This window comes from Aythya ferina (genome assembly GCF_964211825.1).
Source record: "Aythya ferina genome assembly, chromosome: 11".
Lineage (NCBI taxonomy): Eukaryota > Metazoa > Chordata > Aves > Anseriformes > Anatidae > Aythya > Aythya ferina.
This window is the reverse complement of record NC_140307.1, coordinates 6,432,808-6,448,191: the sequence shown is the minus strand read 5'-3', so window position 1 is coordinate 6,448,191 and position 15,384 is coordinate 6,432,808.

Here is a 15,384-nt window from a genome sequence, read left to right as displayed (position 1 = left end):
AGCAGCGTTACACTGACTGATGGACATCATGCCCAGCCTGCTTTATGGAAGTCAAACTGCTTCTCTACCCAGTTCTTTAAAGGGTGCTAGAGGTGGTTGCCAGTCAGTGAATATCTGTCTGGTTAAAGGGTGTGCTAATCCATGCTGACTGCGTTATAAATACAAACTTGGGTCTTGTTACTTGTCCAGCGAGGAGGTCACACTGCTCATATTTCCCCAGCAGTCACTGTAGTTGTTGACTTAAGCCAGTAGAGCAGAGGTGATGTTAAATACCAGTCCCTTGGTGTACAATGAGGTGTTCTGAGAGTCCACGCGTGGCTGCTCCCCAAAAATCAAACCTGTGACAATCCCTTGGGTGCCCGGGGCTGCTGCCCAGGAAGTTTGCAGGTGGGATTTGTCCCTGCAACTGCTCTTACTCTTTCAAATGGGTTGTAATTCACAGCAGCTGGGAAGCCTTCTCAAAAGCTAGAGTAACCTTGAAAAACATTTTGTTTGAAAACCTGCCCGTTTTCTATACGTGCCACCAGTGTTTAGGGAAAGGGGTTCAATTATCTTGTTTCACTCTCTTTTTTCCCTAGAGATATCCATCTAAGAAACAGATTGGTCTCATTTTATTTTTGAATGCCTGTTAAAGCAGTGGGGTAACACCAGGGATGAATGTGGCCCAACGGGTTCCTTAAGAACTCATCTGCTCCTTATTCCAATACTATTTCCTTGCCAATAACAACTGTTTTTAATTACAACATGCAACATCTGTCCAAATATAAAATGAAGTGATCACAGAGTTCAAGCTGCGATCCATTTAAACGGGCAGTCTCATGGAATGAACCTCCTTGTGCTGCTGATTCAGCATTTTATATCTGTTTAACCAGAAGAATTACTGGAACAGATTTACTTTTTTTTTTTTTTTTTTTTTTTTTTTTTTCTTTCAGCAACAAAAATATGCTAATCGCCTAGACTTTAGTTCTGGGTTAATTCATGTAGCAATATTTGACATCTTTAAAATTACAGTAGTCCTTTTGTACAGGCTTATGGAAATCATAGTCATGGTTGTGCAAATCATTCCAGGTGTGCTGAGCATGTGAATGGTACCATTAAGCAAGATAGCAGGAATCAGCAGGGGAGGTCATACTAGGATATTTATAAGATATAATTTAGTTTTGCTCCCCATGTTTTGTATTAAAGTAGCATGAGTTTCACCACTGCAAAATAATTGTATCTGGGGAGAAAGGCATGTTGCCACTGAAATGAAGTGAAACACAGAAAGGAGAGAAGGAAAAGATTTCTGTCTTATTAACTTCTGCCCGTACTTCAGGGTTAACATGGCTGGGTATAATCTATATGAATGTGTTACTAAACTTTGACAAAGATCACAAAGAAGTGGTTCTGCTGGCAATATCCCACAGGAAAGGTAGCAGTAAAATAATGCATGGTTCATAGACTTCCCCAGCCAATTGGGGTCCTGTATCAAATGCCACCCACTCTATGATAAAGGCATCCTGTGTTTTTCGCAGGAAATTCTTTGGGATGAGGAAATTTTGACGTGTACAATGTGGAGAAAGGCCTCTACGCTGTCTGAATTGGTCATTGTTCCAGCTTTATTTCATTGCCTACTTTTGTGTAGTTTCCCAGTTTCCAACATGGGGCCCCAGTTTATTTCTGTTCAGTCTAAAAAAAAAAAAAAAAATCCAGCTGGGCAGGAGGTCAAATTGGTGATGCAGACTCTTTCCCAAACATTGGTGTGAGTGCTGCTCACATGATTTATTATTTGTAAACACTGACCCTGTTGTTGGCCCTGCCTGTTCTGAGATGTTTGCCAGCTGCTGCCTTGCCTCTATCAGATTTCGCTTCGTCTTGCACTGCCATTCCTCCTACGTCTCAGTGTTTTGCCATAGGATAAAGAAAAAGGTGTAGGGGCTTCTAAAGTGAGAATCACCCCTAGCTGGTCACAAAGCTTCAAATATGCCATATATGCATCTACCATGCCATTCCTTGGGTATGTGAAATCAGAGCTTTGCATTGCCACGTACCAGGTACCTGTCTAGTCAAAAACACTCTTTATGCTCACAAATTAATATCCATAATCACAGTGTGTGAATTCACACTCAGGATTTTGCCTTAAGTGCCCAACTGTAAAAAAGAGATGATGTACTGTGTTGATCCTTAGGTCCTTTCCTTTTGTGTTTCTTGGGCAAGGAGGGATGAACCGCAAGGATTCGTACCAAGCTTGCACAGAGGTGACTACTGATAGCTTTGTAGTGGGGTGATGCAGGGTGGGTGGGCAGTCCAAAATCATTTTTGAGTGTAAAAAATGGGCATTTGTGGACCTACATTTTTCTTGTGATCATCTTCTCTTAGCGTGGCTGCTCTGCTGCAGGACTGGCAAAGGAGCTCTGCAAGCTCTATAACCCAAGTCAGTTTGTTTTAGATCCATTTTTTAATAGAAGCAGACTTATTCCTGAAATATTCTGTAAATTTGCAACAGGATTTTCTGTATTGTATGAGTGCATCGGACTAATTTCCTCTAAAATGCTCAGCCTGAAACATCTGTTACTTGACTAGTGTAAACCAGGCAGTGGTGGTTGCTAGATCTGGCGCTCTTGTTTGACTTTTATTGCTACTTTGGCTTTTTTTGATGTTCCTCTGGCAGATATTTCAATCTACTAAGATTTAGGCTGAAAGCCAGCACAGAGAATTAATATTTATTGTCACTACAGAGTTCCTCTATTTGACAAGGTGCAATTGTATCAGTATGTGTGGTGTCACAGATATTCCAAACAGTCTAGAAATGATAAAGCTCAGGATTCTTCAGGCTTGTTTCTGATCCCCCTAAGAAGTAGGTTTATACTGTTGGATTTTTATTTTTTTATTTTTTGGTGCTCAGACGAGAAGCAGCACAGCAGGAGGAAGCAAAGAAAGGTGTTATCCATGTACAAAGTGCAATTACTTCCATTTGTATCTTTGCTCTGTCATCTGCCTTCTAAGGATCTCCTTTCTGCCCACTTCTGCCCTCGGTAATTTGGTTCTGAAGATAATTGGCTTTAACAATATACTCTGTGACAGTGATTAATGATTTGGATATTTTTTTTTATTGCATTCCTTGCATCCAGTTAAATTCTGATCAGCAATGTCTAGACGTATGTGGGGGTAGAGGCATGACTGTGTTTAGAAATGGGACCTGCCGAGTGGGAGCCCCATAAGTTACCTCTCTGTACCTCCTGCATGAACCCCGCAAGTCTCCCCCACTGGAAGGAGTGGAGGAGTGTCAGAGAAATACAGATGTGACCAAACTTTGAGTGTTTCATGAGGCTGGTGCTGAGATTATTCTTCAGTGGTGCCTGGAGCCACATCAGGAGCTCTCTGAATGAGGCAGAAATCTTTCTCTTGACTAAGTGTTTAACAGAAGTCTCGCCTGTACTGCTTTGAGGGGTTCAGCAGGTGCCTGGAAGTGTCTGTGACTTGCTGTGAGGAGGTGCTCAGGTGGAGCAGAGCTTCTGGGTAGCTCCCTGCAGCATTAGCCGTGTGGCTCACCAAGTAAACTGTAGAGAACATCCCCTGCACAGAGATAACGTAGCATGGGTGGGTGTGAAGTACCCAGTAATTCTGCTGCTCCATTTGGCAAAAGGAGGCAAAGGACTGCCTTCTTCCATGGCTGCCCTTACACAGTGTACTTGGAGCCTGGAGACCCTACGTTTTTTCTCTTGAATTTCCTTCCTGCAATGTGATGGGACATTCTATTCTGCCACGTTGTGTGTGATGCTGAGGTACTACTGTTCAATTGCAATTTAATTTCATTTTATTCTTTAATTAGGACAGACTGGGACTCTTTCCCAGCTGTTCAACAGAAATCTCACACGGCTGATTGTTAGGAAAATAGCATCACCATTTCTTTATGAGCTACATGAGGTATCTCGTGTAGTCTCTTCCCCTTCAGATGTCAAAAGGCCAAACCGGTGGAAAATAGCTTGACTTGCTTGAGAATGAGGCACAAAGCCCCAGGAGGAAGTGTATCTCCTGAGGACTTCCCAGCATCTCAGCTAACTTTAGACACCATAAACTGATCCAGCTGTCCTTGCTGCCTTAATTTGTCAGGCGATTTATTGCTTTTTGGAGCCAGAAGAGGGAAAGTTTTACCCCAAAAGTGAAAATACTAAACCAGGGTCAAGAAACGGTATCTTGGAAATAAATCACAAAACTGACACAGAGGGCAAAGGACCCTCGTTTCAACAACAGTAATACAGTAGGATCTTGCCTTTTTTTTTTTGCCTTTTTTTAAAAAACAAACAAACAAACAAACAAACAAACAAAAAACTTCGCAATAACCTGCAGCTATTCAAAAGAATGACTTCCAGAATAACATTATACTTGCTCTTCAGATTATCATTGAAACAAGTAAATAGGATGTTAGAGCAGAGGAAGCTTGGAAGCTTTTTTTTACAGTCTTACCCCTAAAAATGCCAGTGGGAAGCAAGACATCCAAAATCCCTTTCAAATGGCAGTATCCAAAGGAAATATTTGCAGATTGTTGCCATATAAATAATCTATAAATATTGCTCATGAATAGTAAATTAACTTTGCAATTCTAGCTCCATGTTCTCAAGATAATGAAGACTTTTTCAGTAAATGTATTTGTAGTGAGGAGTCATTAACATGACAGCTTTGGAAAACGTCATTTGTTTCATGTGGCTTCAAGGTTTTTTTGGTTTAGTCTTTTTTTTGGCCTCACAGATGCTTTCCTGATATTTTTTCATGTCATTTGCCTAATTTGGGAATCATTCCTGGTTTCTAGTCTGGAATGTGGGATTTCGCAACTCTGTTCTTCAATGACATCATGTGGTTTGTTCTCAACAGAGCAGTAATAAATATGAGCAAGGGGAGTTTACCAGCCCTCCTGCAACACGCATTCTAGTGGAGCAGTCATCTTCCCGAGATTCGTACTAATTTGTGGGTTTTAGATTTTGCCTAGTATGTACCGTTTTCCGTGTAAATAGGACAGAGGGTCCCACCTGGATAACAAAAGAACTTTATCTTTCTTTCATCTCCCCCTTAGCAGTGGTTAATGCGAAGGCTTGCGCTCCCAAGAGCTTTGGTAGAAGAGCAAGACTTGGAGGAGCAGAGGGGAAATTCAGACAGTGAAAAACGCAGAAAGTATTTGGTTTCCTTTCTGATGAGAGCTTGCTTTTCTATCCCATTACAAACATGAACCTCGAGGAGAAGGCTTTGCTGATTGCAGGGGTGGGAGCTGGTTTAGCTTTTCCTCCCGCTGAGCTTTCTTCCAGTTTACACCTGTTCAGTGCCATTAGAAATCTGAGCTCTCACTGGCAATTGTGCTTTTGGTAGAAGAGCCTGGTGCTGGCTAAATAGAGCTACTAAGAGTGTTTCTATATACAACTGCTTCTGGGAATGACAGATTTCTATATTTATGGATTCCTATTACAAGAACATCCCCGTTTGTGGGGAGCGCTCTTTATGCATTGCTTAGCAGTGCACATGAAACTCAGGCTGCCCTTTTCTTTGTGCTTTCTGATGGCCTCCAGGCAGCACCAAGATGTATTTTTAGCATGCAGAATAGGGGAGAAATTGCAAGAAATTGTGCAGAGAAGAAATAAGCAAAGAAGTTGAATCTGGCTAAATCGTTGGATTTAGGCGAGTTGGATTTGCAGGAATGAATACATGTTTCTGTGCACGAAATGAAATGTATACAAAATGAGGCAAACTACCTTCCCAACGATTTTCTGCAGAAGTAATCTGCATTCTGAACAAAGACCAGAGTTCCAGTAAGGAAGGAAATAGAGTGTAATTTCTAAAGGATCAGTGCTGTACGAGCACACCTTTTCTCATCCCTCAAAACTAAAAACCTGGGCTGCTAGCAGAGGTGTAAATTCAAGGAGTGACCAGGTCAAGTATGATCAGAGAGTCTCTGAGCTTGTGTGTCAGAAAAGAGAGCGCATGGTAATTGTAAAGGTTAAATCCTTTTTCCGGTGACTATCAATAGATAACCTCAACCAGCAGAGCAGGAAAACTGCAGTGCCTCATCTATCAATGGTGATTTGAGGGCTAGTGTGAAGTCCTATTGCTAATTAAAGACTGGTGATCTAGAGCAAGCAGTGTCTTCAGATATGCTCGGACAAGTCCAACTACTTTGCACATTCCCAGTTAGCACATCATATTAGACTGTTATTTCTATAACCCTGTAAAACATTTATGGCTTTTTACAGACACTTAAAAGCCAGTGTTACTGCTGCAAAAGGCTTGCAATTTCAGCCTAGGATAAGCAGCAGATTTCTTTTAAATAAAGGTTGGTGCAGTCATTAAGCCGGGGTACAGAGATTATCTCCTGGACAAGTTCCTACAATGTCGGTAATGCACGCGATATCAGAGCGTAGCAGTTAATCTGAAAAAAACAGGGAAAGGAAGGACACGAGTACACCACAAATCTTTGTTTAGTTTGGATAACAATAATCAAAGAACACAAAAGCCGATTATGACTTTGCCTCCCACTGCTTCGCTGGCTGTTCATGCAGTAAGTCCTGGCTGGCCTGCTAAAGTGCAGTCAGAAGAAAACTGGCAAATTATTCAAGTCATTTTGTAGATAATTTGCAGATCGCGTCGTTAGAGTGTTTTTCTTCATCTTAGCCACATAAAATAAACTCATTGGGGTGGTGGCTGTTAATCTTGCAGCCTCAGATGGCTTTGGAGGTTTATTGATGTTGTTATAATGACTGCCAAGTAGCAGGACGCCACACAGAATTACAAGTGACCTGGACAGGAAACAGAACAAAACAGCCCTACCTGTACCATCTCTTGGTCCAGCTGAGCTGGTGTCACCCTCAGACATGGCATTTATTTTGTCATTGCAGTAGATAAGACAGACCAGGTCAAAGTGGTATTTCTGTGAGGGATTTCTATTTCTATATGTATGCTGTAATAGTGTTTCTCGCTCTTCAATATCTACTTACATATATATGTCTTTAAAGTTCTGCATAGCTGTAAGAAGCAGAGAATCCATCTAAGCTTCTGTAGGATGCTCCACTAACACATCTTCATCACTACCACTGTGAAAGCAGCTCAGGGACATCTGCACACCATTTGTCACACAGCCATCCTCCTGGAGTGTGGAGCTGATCTTCAGAAAGCCTGGTGCTCGTGGAGTTGCTCTGTGACTTGCCTGTCCTGTGGTGGAGCATCTCACCTTGATGTGCACCTTTGGACACGTTACACACTTCACCCATTTGTGAAATGCAGTGATCCTACAGATCCTGGGTGCTCTTTTGTAAAAGTGCTAGGGGAGAGCAAGTTGTTGATACCAACATCTTGCCAAAACATCTGCTTGTAGGAATGGCAAGGAATCCTAACACCCAGTTAAGCAGGTATGGGATGAGACAAACTGCTCCTGGCCGTACTGAAGCATTCCCCTTTAAACAACAGCAGGCTTTAATTCTGGTTCAGCAAAGCTGTGCTTGTGACTGTCATCCCAGCACTGGCCTTTCCCTGCTGTGCTGGTGTTCCCCTGGAGCGACAGCGATCTTGTGCTGCCTAGAATAACTCTGGGTGGAGCAGCTTCCCTGGCTGGGGTCTGGAAGCTGTTAGATTAAACCCTCTGACATCTAGTTACAGACTCAGGAATCAGTGGACAGCATCTTATAGATGTGCAAGTGGCATCCACTCTCTGGGGAAGGCAGGGAAACATCTATTAACATCTGGAGCTGGACTGCAAAATCCCCAGAGTGAACCAGACCTAATATTTTATGGCAAGACACATACCAGAAGGGAGACGTCCTGAAAGGTGTGCTGACAGAGGAAAATGAATGAGCTCTTGCTTCAGTTTGTTCCTTTCCAAAAAGGCCTCAGTGCTGTGGTTTGTTAGTGCAGTTTTTGTTTGGTTGGTTTTGCTGTAATTTACAGGAAGGGATTTCTCTGTTTTCACTTTAGAAATTGGAAATCTTATTGTTGTTTGGCTGGAGGGTCTCTGAGGATGAGTGGAGACATAGCAGGATTATGACCTTGGTAGATCAAAAGATAAGATAAGTGATCAGGAAAGGAAGGATTAATTTTCTTAAATTGCTAGAAACTCACTGTTGCTTCTTATCTCTTTAATTCAAATATTGGAAAGATACCTGGGGTGAGAATCTGGATGTTTGTAAGACTCGTGTATCTCATCACTTCCAAAAGGAAAAAACTCATACCTACTTTTCTCTCTGAAAAAGTGAAGAGCAAAGAAGAAAGGCAAAATGCCTGATAGTTCTCAAATAACAAACACCTTTTTCCAACTAATTTTCAAGCCTCCATTACACACTAAGAGTAGGTGTAAAATATATGTTTCCCTTACAGAGCACATTTAAATCAACTAAATAAATGTAGCTTTTTGCCACACAAATTGTCACTTAAGTTAGCCTTTGTGAGCTGTAGTTTCTTCCCTTGTTTTTGCTGTCTGAAACACCGTTTAAAATATTTTCAGCATCAGCCCAAATACAGCTGACGATTTTTGGAAGTAAGCATTTTAAATACGGTTGCTTCTAAAGAGTTTGCCTGGCATTGAACATCTGCCGTCAGTGCTGTTATCAGCACCGTGCCACAAACCCTTCCTCACCTGCGCGGTACTAATGGGTTTATTGCAGTGGAGATGAAAGGTGTCTGGCCTGTAAGCCTTGCCTGCGCCTCTCCCTTTTCTTCCCTCAGTCCAAACACCCAAGAAGGAGTACGGTGTTTATGAAGTAGGAGTCTAACAGCACTGCTTGGAGCCACCTGTAACCCACAGTCCTCTCCAGGGAGACTAATTCTCCACGGTCCCAGCTGTGAGGACTGGCTGATCTCACCTCTGCTCCAGCTCCTGTGCCGTGCCAAATCTGCTGTGCCTCTAAATGCTGAGCACCAAGACTTCCACAGGCACGTGTCCTGAGCCAGATGTCATCTGCCGGTGAACATTAGACTTCATCTAAATCAAGTTCCGTAAAATCTCAGTCTTAAGCTTTGCACATAGCTCTACTCTGTGGATCCAGACTGGTTATTAGAGCATTAACCCCGCACACTGCCCTGGGAGTGGTGTGCCCATTCTTTAGAAGAAGGTCTGATTAAAAAAATCAGCTCATCTGAATTCAGCTTGGAAAAATGTCCACCTTAATGTAGTGCTTCCTGCAAGCAGAATGCAAAGCCTTTTACTGGAGGAAACCTTCTCCAAATCCCTGGACAGGGGGTAATAATGTCTACTTGTGTATTGTATTTGAAAGTGTTTCTTCGAAGCTGTCGCTACCTGAATAACACCATAATGACCTTTTATTTTACAGAGCAATAAAGCCATGCTAGGAAACAGTGTAGGCCGGCAGAGTAAGGCTCAGCACCACAGTATGTTCTGCATGCAGATCTGGGTGTATCACTTTGGCTGAGCGATGTGAGTGGTAAATTGGAAAGTACTTCTAGGTCACAGAGAAATGAAACCATGCAGGCAGTTGCTCCCTGCTTCTTAGACAAACAGGGTAGAGGGCATTAGCTAATGCCAGACAGGGAGCGAGTGGACCTGCAGAAAAGATCATTTCTCTATTCCCATGTAGTACAAATCCTTTAGCACTGGGTGTTCTGGGGCTACCTACAGCAATCTGGCACTGAGGTGTCTTGTCCTGGTTCCCCAGCTGCAATGGGGAACAGTCCTACTGTTCCTTCAGAATATCCTTCTCTTGTTGCTGGCATCAAAGGAACAGGTACCACAGCCTGGCAGGGAAGCACTTACAAAAGAGTTGCTCTAGACTGGCTAAATTTGCCCTGTTTCTCTAAGGCTTACAGATAAATGACCACGTGCAGTTGACAGCATCTCTAAAAGTCACCGGTTCCTAGTCCCATTCTCCCCCAGCCAGGAGGTGCTGGGTCCAGAGGGTCAAGGGAACTGCAGGCTACCTGCAGGCCACTGCAGATCCTGGTTCCTAAACCCTATCAGGGGGAGACGCTGATCTCTAGAATCCTTCCTTAAGCGGAGGTTGTAGGTTTAAATCCAGCCCCAAACACTTAATAGAAAGACAGTAGATGTTTTCTCTTGTGAATTTTCATTTGCCAGCAGAGGAGCGAGTGTAGATTTCAGAGAAATAAGAGAGATTTAGTTATGCTTCCCTGAATAATCTACTCATGTCAACAGAGGTTGCTAATAGAGGCTCTGCTTGGGCATTTGGATGGAAATTAATGCATCGAGGAGACAAAGCCTTGTGCAGTTTGCAGACATGACACTAGCTCAGTGAACGGAAATGATACATCGGGTTTTATTATAGAAGCTTCTTGGTAGACATGTTTATTAAATGCCTTGCCTGCCAAAAGCACTAAAGGACTTCTCTGTTATTTTCTTTGTGGCTTGCTGTAACGCTTATCTCTAGGGCTTCAGATGAAGTGTGTCCCCATACACTGCACCTTTTTATGTATTTTTTTCGCCCCTTGGCACGATCTTAATGAGCATCGCCTTTAAAGCCTATAGGCATCAAGAGATACAAGATTTCCAATCTGCCTGGCTCTGAGATTCATTGCACTGAGATATTTTCAGTCTGAGCTTCCAGTCTATCCAGATTCCTCTGCATTATCTTTCTGGTTTCCCTAGTGTTTGTGATCCCTTTCAGCTTCATGTCACTTTTGTGAATGCCTGTCATCCTTTTGTTCAATCCTTCTTTAAAGTCATCAATAAAAATGTCAGAAAAGACCAAAGACCTGATCTCTCTGATGCCCTAATAAACATAATTCTATAACACAATAACTCCCTGTTTAGTATTCTTTTTTGTCTGCAGCTACTCAGCTGTGATTCAGTCCATGGACTATTGCATTCAGATCATCCAAAGAGCTAAATTTTATGATATGGTATCAAATGCTTTACCAAATCCAAACATGCTCACAGACTTTTAAGATCAGAAAAAAGCATGAGAGCATCAAATCTGCTCTTTTCAATCCTTGGTTGAGCATGCTAATGTGTATCACTTCTAGTGTGACTTGAGTTGAAGACCTCATGAGATGGGAAATCAAATACTTTGCTTCATTAATCACACATATTGCTTTTTTGTTTTAAAAACTTATTGTTAAATTTAATCAGGCTTTACCTTCCAGACATTGTTTTTGTCTTTTTTTTTTTTTTTTTTCTAGATTAAAGATTGTCTGGTATCCAACTGTTCCTAGCTATGCTATTGATATTTCATGCAGTGATCTTCTGGTTTTGTTCTTCCTTTTCCTTACTAACTTTGCTCTTGATTCTTCAAATCCTTCTTTTCATACACACCTGGAGAAATCAATCAGTCTCTGTGATGAGGAGGATCTGCTTTCATAGGGCAATTTGCAGACTTTGAACTGAAGTCTCTAATTCTTCCTATAAACATATAAATCAACTCTGTCAAGACTCCTTTTTCTGCAATTGTTACTATTGCCTGTGTGTTCCCTCATTCATTTTAATATTTTTCTCTACATACAGAACCCATTTTTGATCATCTAAAAGCTCAGGTAACATTCAACACAATGAAACACGTAAACAATGGTCCCGATTTCGTACTCACTCAAATGTGGTCAAATGCAGAGTAATGCCTTTGAAGTCAGCGATAGAAAACAGATATAAATGTCAGGGGAGACAGACACCATCGCTTTTAATATCTCCAGAGCAGGCCATGCAGAAATAGCATCCCAAACAATATCTGTGCTCAGCTGTTCAGCCTGTGCCTCCAGTCATTCTCCGCATACCTCAGAACCCATCTCCCAGCTGACAAGAAACCCAACTAATCCAAAAATGGAATTGCCTAATTTTCTTCTCCATTATCTGAGGCTCATAATAGAAATGTGAAATGACCTGCTGTATTTCAACAGTGAAACCAAAGATGCTAGTTGACTCTCAGGTCTCAATTCTCACTACATCATATTTCCATTTGCAAAGGTCAGGGTCAAACCTGGTGGTGTATTTATTTATTTATTTATTTTTATGTTCAGGAAAAGCTCTGTAGATATTAAATGGAATTCTTTTGGAGTTAGAGATGATGGGGGATGGGGGAGGAAGGAAAGAGCTGCAGGATTTATTTAGTGGAGAAGCTTGTATTTCAGGCTATAATCAGCACCGTTCAGGGCAGCTCTGCTGCCTTACACCGTCTGAAGACTAGGAGCACTCTGTGTCTGTGCTCCGTCGCCTCACCCCATAAATTGTGGCCAGGATGACCAAGTCTTCACTTTGTTCCTTCCTTCCAGCCAACGAGGGCTGCGTCATGCCCTTCTCAGTGAGGAGGACAGTGACTCACCTGCCACAATGAGGGCTCAGGGATTCCCCAGAGCCATCGTGGAGGACAGGCAGGCAGCTCTCTCCTTGTTCTTACACTTGTGATGGATGGCAATCCCACAGGCAGGAACTGAGAGGAGGTAGAGTTATATAAACATTTTCTTGCTCAACATACCTCTAAGCCCAAATATATGGGTCTCTGGATCTAGGTTTAAGCCTGAGAGCTGTAAGGATGGATCTGTAAGCTTTCTTAAGCTTGTAAATCCACCCATCATCCTGAGAAATCAACTGATGTAGTAACACAGTCCTGTGAAGACACACTTGATTGCTCAGGGTCCAAAATGAACTCCAGCACAGCCCGCAGAGGTTGGCCCTCTGTGAGCAAAGCAGGAAGGAGCTGGCAGCACCGGGGCAGCCAGCGGAGCAGGGATAATTCCTCTCCTGGACCGGAGCAGCGGCTGCACGTGCCCGGGAGCTGCCTGCGAGCCCTGTGTTCGGTTTCCTGGCATCCAGGTTGCCAAGGAAGCGAAGTCACGGGCTCTCCTCCACCACCATCTGCGTTGTTTTGTAACGCGCCCGGTGTGCCAGGGAGGTTTCTCCCCCAGGCCTTGATTTAGACGCTCACCGGTGTGTTTGACTTGTGCGGTAGTGAAACGCCACAGAGTTAAATAATTACAAAGCGGAGAAGGTTGAAAGCTCTTAGCTGTGAGCCCAGTGCCAGGAAATCATTTTGCTTTGGGTTTTGGACATGACAGTGTCAGAAAGGCCTCTGTTTGATGCCTGAACACCAGCGCTAGGCCCTGCATCCTTGTCCACGGGCCTAACCGAGGGTGAGGCCGTGAGCTCAGGCCATGGTGTGTTTGCCAGGGCTCATGTTGCCCTGCAGCAGCTTTTTGTAAAGCTTCACAACTGAGTGCTTCCCATGCATGACACTGCTTTGTTGGTGTTTCGGTGCTGGAGAGTAGCTGGTGCCTGCAGCGTGGTGAGGAGAGAATTAAGGATGTCCTTTCTTCCTTGGATGTCCTTCCCGGTGGAGGCTGCAGTGGGACACAGGCTTCTCTGGGGGAAACGAAGCCAGAGAGATGAAAGAAAGCGGCTTCTGTGGTGTGATGGAGGTCAGTGAGCCAGGCAGGAGCACCGATCCATGTTGCGCATCGTGAAGGTGCTATAGAGCACCGGGGGTGTTCTGGAAAGAGAGGCCAAGCCCTTGCTGGCAGAGCTACATCCAGAGAACTGCAGTGATGAATGGGAAGTGATTCCTGTAGCAAACCTGCTACTGTGATGGAAAAAAAGAGGGGATAAAATAGTCTTTTTAAACTCCTTTTTTCCTCTGCATCATGGTGCAGTAAATAACCAGCATTGACATGACCTGAGGACAGGCTGCAGTTCTCAGTGAAGAAGAGGTTAAATCCAGGCAATTTGGTATCTTTCTTTTCCCAGACATACAAAGAGGGACTCCAAGTGCAGGAAATTTTGCAGACCTATGGGGGTAAGAGAAAAGAAATTTTTGTCCTCGTTGAAAGTATCATTGCAGTGCAGTGCAGGTGGGCTAGAAAGAACCCTAGAGCCAGAACAATGCTGGTCTGCCTCGGAGATTGGTGTTGCTGCAGCTTTCTCTCCTGCTATATTTCAAGAGGTTTTTACTAACTCTTGGGTCCTCTTAAAACAGATTGTCTGATTCTTGGCAGTATATTTTGAGCGCCCAATTTGTTTCATGGCACAGAAGCATTTGCGGACCATGATGTTTCTATGTCAACACGTGCTTGAGGAGGCAATTTTGTCAGCAGAAGTGGCAGGTGTTAGAATCCAGATCAGAGCTCTCTCCACATCATTATTTTTAGTAAAGGACTTTTTTTTTAATAAGACATGTTGATATGTTTTCTCTATGTGGGATTAAAAGCACTTTAGGCTCATGCACAGAATTTTGCTTTATAAATCTGTGGGAGTGCAGATTTTCTCCACTCTTGTCCACTCTGGTTATATTGCCTTTGTGAAATGGGAATAATAAACCTTGTCTGCCTCCTGAAGGGGCAGGGAATTAACTCTTTGAAGTTTGTAAGACCATATAAATGCCTTGCTATTATTAAAGTTACTGCTACTCAGGGCTATTACACAGCTGCCACATTTCACTTCAGGAGAGTTTGCCTTGAACCGGTAGGTAAAGCAAACACAGTATATCAGGGTGTTACGTTGAAAAAAAGCTTTGGGATCTGTTAGGTTGAAAGGCACTATATAAATATGAGTTATTTGTAAAATTGGATTTTATAACCCTATCATTCTCCTCTGGTGTACCTCTTAATCTCAGGGCTTCGGTATTCTTTATGAACATTTAACAAGACCTATATTAAGCCTCAAGTCTCTTCAGCGCACGTATTTTACATTTATATCATTTTACAGCTCGAATCAGTGCAGTGGGGACAGATTCATTTTTTTTGCCCAGCTCACACAGGAGGCCAACAATGGACCTGCCTAACCTGCCTTGTTAATTAGTGATTCGCCATGACCTCCTGCACAGAAAATGGTGCGAGAACTGCCACAGCTTTAGGAAGAGGTGGCCCCTCCAACCTGTAATGGTCCTGGAACATGCTCTGCCTCTTCCTGTCCTTGCAGCTTTTCTAGGAATAATTGAAGCCTGACCATCTCATTTAGCAAGTGTAGGCTCCTGCTAAGTGGTTTTGGGTTACAGGTGCAGGGACCGGTCTTTCAGCCTGGTTTCTCAGTGTTTGATCCACGTACTGTTCCCATGCCTTTCATAAATACAGGGAAAAGAATAAAAAATGAAAGCCTGTGAGTATCTGTTAATGCAGATGTGGAGACACAATGAGTAAATCAGTCTGGGGAACTGAGGTGATAAGCTGGTGTTTCAGGCAATTCTCTGTTCAGCCTGCTGGACTCTCTTGATTGCCAGATGTAGGATTTAGGCCCAGATCAGCATTTCTTGAAGAAAGATGCCGAGGACTTCATTGTTCCTAGTCTTTACATTTCTGACCTGGGAACCTTTTGAACCTGCCTTGAATTTCAATCAGTGGAGCAAAAACATTTTTCATAACCTTTGCTTCAGTGTTTCTGCTTGGGGACACACATATCAAGAACCAAACCTTGATCTGTGATACCTCCCCCTTGCAGAATGGAAAACCAGCTGTTTCAGGCTGGGTGTGGTAACTTGTTCT